Genomic DNA, 4,074 nt, shown 5'->3' with positions numbered 1-4,074 from the left:
AAGTCATCCCCCTCCCGGGGGAGCAGAGTGTCCGGATGTGATCAGCAAGTGGTTATATCGTAATGGTGGTTGTATATTCCTCTGTCATAGTTATCGTTGTTGTTGTTTCTTCCTCCCTTTGCTGTTCTGTTAAATTGCCTTTGTCTCAACCCACAAGTTTTGCCTTTTTCTTCCAGTTTTCCCCTCATGGCCGCGTGGCAGTGGGGCCTCTGCTCTGTGCAAGTGGCTGCCACGTGGTTCTTTGGACCTAGCAATAGGACCAGGCTGGTTTGCATAGCCCAAGAGTATTCAAAATTCTCAAAAACTGGCATACTCAGCAAGAAAAAGAAAAGGGAGGTTAAAGAGCTGGGGAAATCCCGCCCCCCGGCTTCCCCTATAGACTCAGTGTGTTTATTAATAAATTCCCTGAGATATGGGCAGGAAAACAGTGCCGAATAAACACCCCAACATAACCATCTGAACAGTGATGATATATCATAAGTTGATATCACACAGGACAGCACAATTATAATCTTGATCCCTCTCCCAGAGGTGATAAACATCTTCACGGGGAGTACATAGGACATGTCAGAGTTCACGTAACACAGCCATGAAAACAAATGAAGCAACATTGTGCCCAGCAACTAATACAATAAATAGAGATACAAAATTCCTTTTAACACGCTCTGGTCAGCTCTGTCATTATCTCAACCCTCCGAGTGCTCCACGTTGGGCGCCAAAAAGGACTGTCGTGGTTTGGCCTCAGGGTCATCACGAGAACAAGCGGAAGAGGTAGAACCAGAGATAATCACTCGGTCCCTGTCTCTGAGCAAGCTGTGGGACATGCGAAAAGATTTCAGCTGACTTCCAGGCGAGCACATTGTCACCTGGCTGCTCCGGTGCTGGGATAATGGGGGCCAGTAGCTTGGAATTGGAGGGTAGGGAAGCCAGGCAGCTGGGATCTCTGTCTAGAGAAGGGGGCATTGACAAGGCAATTGGGAAGAAGACACAAGGCCTCAGCCTCTGGAGGCAAACCTGAGATATGGGCAGGAAAACAGTGCCGAATAAACACCCCAACATAACCATCTGAACAGTGATGATATATCATAAGTTGATATCACACAGGACAGCACAATTATAATCTTGATCCCTCTCCCAGAGGTGATAAACATCTTCACGGGGAGTACATAGGACATGTCAGAGTTCACGTAACACAGCCATGAAAACAAATGAAGCAACATTGTGCCCAGCAACTAATACAATAAATAGAGATACAAAATTCCTTTTAACACGCTCTGGTCAGCTCTGTCATTATCTCAACCCTCCGAGTGCTCCACGTTGGGCGCCAAAAAGGACTGTCGTGGTTTGGCCTCAGGGTCATCACGAGAACAAGCGGAAGAGGTAGAACCAGAGATAATCACTCGGTCCCTGTCTCTGAGCAAGCTGTGGGACATGCGAAAAGATTTCAGCTGACTTCCAGGCGAGCACATTGTCACCTGGCTGCTCCGGTGCTGGGATAATGGGGGCCAGTAGCTTGGAATTGGAGGGTAGGGAAGCCAGGCAGCTGGGATCTCTGTCTAGAGAAGGGGGCATTGACAAGGCAATTGGGAAGAAGACACAAGGCCTCAGCCTCTGGAGGCAAATCCTGTCAGGCGTGAGGGAAAGGTACCCCTTCAGTGAAGATGTTGTATGTGATCCGAACAAGTGGACCACCATGGAAAGAGGTATCCAGTACCTGAGAGAATTAGCCGTGTGGGAGATGATTTATTATGACCTGGATGATATACAGTTACCCACAGATCCTGATGAGATCCAATGCACAAGGTCCATGTGGCGGAAGTTTGTATGGAGCGCCCCATCATCATATGCCAGTTCATTGGCAGTGATGGAATGGAGAGGCGAAGAGGCACCAACGGTGGATGAGGTGGCTGCCCGACTTCAGCAATATGAAGAAAATCTCTTTTCTCCCCTCGTCTCAGCTGTGGAGAAGCTGTCCCGGAAGGTCCAGCAACTTGGAGACAGTATGTCCTCCCCACCGGTTCAAGCTAGTATCTCGGCTCTTAGGAGCAGATGTTTCTCCACTCAAGATAGAGGATATAGGAGGTACACACCACGAGGCACCCTGTGGTTCTGCCTGCGTGACCGCGGAGAGGACATGAGAAAGTGGGATGGACAACCTACTTTGATCCTATGGGCACAAGTACAGGAATTGTAAGGAAGAACAACCACAAAAAGGGATCTCTCCAGGAAAAGTGCTGCGCCAGTTTCCAATGCGCATTCCCCAGACGGAACAGAAGGCCTGAGCCTACTTCTGATCCCCTTGAAGGAATTTCCAAGTAATTTCTGCAAGAAGTGAGTAATGGATACTGTGATACTGTGGCCAGGATTAGAGGGGCCCTGCCTCCAGCGAGGTGGGGGAAAGGGACAGCCAGGTTTATTGGACAGTGTGGATTCGATGGCCTGACACATCAGACCCACAGGAGTATAGAGCTTTAGTGGACATATGTGCACAGTGTACCCTAATACCATCAAGCTATAGAGGGACAGAACCCATTTGTATTTCTGGAGTGACAGGAGGATCCCAAGAGTTGACTGTACTGGAAGCTGAAGTGAGCCTAACTGGGAATGTGTGGCAAAAGCATCCCATTGGGACCGGCCCAGATGCTTCATGCATCCTTGGTATAGATTACCTCAGGAGAGGGTATTTTAAGGACCCAAAAGGGTACCGGTGGGCTTTTGGCATAGCTGCCTTGGAGGTGGAAGAAGTTAAACAGTTCTCTACCTTGCCTGGTCTCTCAGAGGACCCTACTGTTGTGGGGGCTGTTGAGGGTCAAAGAACAACAGGTGCCGATCGCTACCACAATGGTGCATAGGTGGCAATATCGAACTAACTGAGACTCCCTGATCCCCATCCATAAGCTGATTCGTCAACTAGAGGTTCAAGGAGAGACCAGCAACACTCACTCACCCTTTAACAGTCCCGTATGGCCAGTGTGGAAATCTAATGGAGAGTGGAGGCTAACTGTGAACTATTGTGGCCGGAATGGAGTCACGCCACCGCTAAGTGCTGCCGTGCCAGATATGTCAGAACTTCAATACGAACTGGAGTCGAAGGCAGCCAAGTGGTATGCCATAATTGATACCACTGATGCTTTCTTCTCATTCCCTCTGGCAGCAGAGTGCTGATCACAGTTCACTTTCACTTGGAGGGCCATCCACTACACCTGGAATCGACTGCCCCAGGGGTGGAAACACAGCCCCACCATTGACCATGGACTGATCCAGACTGCACTGGAACAGGGTGAAGCTCCGAACATCTGCAGTACATTGACGACATCATCATATGGGGCAACACAGCAGACGAAGTTTTTGAGAAGGGGAATAAAATAGTTTGAATCCTTCTGAAAGCTGGTTTTGCCATCAAACAGAGTAAGGTCAAGGGACCCGCACAGCAGGTCCAGTTTTGGCAACAAAGGACACAGACTGCGCTGGAGGGTTGAGCAAGGACCTTTACTTAGGATAACTCCTTTGCTTATATAGATTAGAGCATCAGGTTACAATAACAATATGTTACACATTTCATAATGTTTGATTGTGCTATTCTCCTATCTTAAGATCGCATTTTCTAAATATCTATTTTTCTTTGCAACAGTCTCCAACTTGTAGCTTCCTTGCTTTGCATCTTGTTCACTCTTCCCATGGCTTTCTGCCTACCAAAGCAAGGATGTCAGCAGAACTGTCTCCAAGTGCCACGTCCACAGCTTCTTCGTCCTCCACAACTCCCCCTTCTTTATTTACTAACAAAGCAATAGCTAGTGTTTTGTTAATCAGGCACTGCACGCGTTGTAACATACAGGGAATACAGATCATAATACACAGAAAAATGTTGATACAAAAAAGCACAATTTGTAAGGCTGATCGCATCCAACCAGTTAGGCCCCAATCATTAAAAAGATCATTTAACCATCCCCACCCTTCAGATACTCTTAAATTCTGCACATTTGACATGATATGCTGTATGCTCTTATGTATCGATTTAGAGTGGTCAGACAGATTCACACAACACATACCATCAAAATCTTCCCACTCGTGACC

This window comes from Calidris pugnax, unplaced genomic scaffold (assembly GCF_001431845.1).
Source record: "Calidris pugnax isolate Ruff unplaced genomic scaffold, ASM143184v1 scaffold92, whole genome shotgun sequence".
NCBI lineage: Eukaryota > Metazoa > Chordata > Aves > Charadriiformes > Scolopacidae > Calidris > Calidris pugnax.
This window is presented reverse-complemented; position numbering follows the sequence as displayed.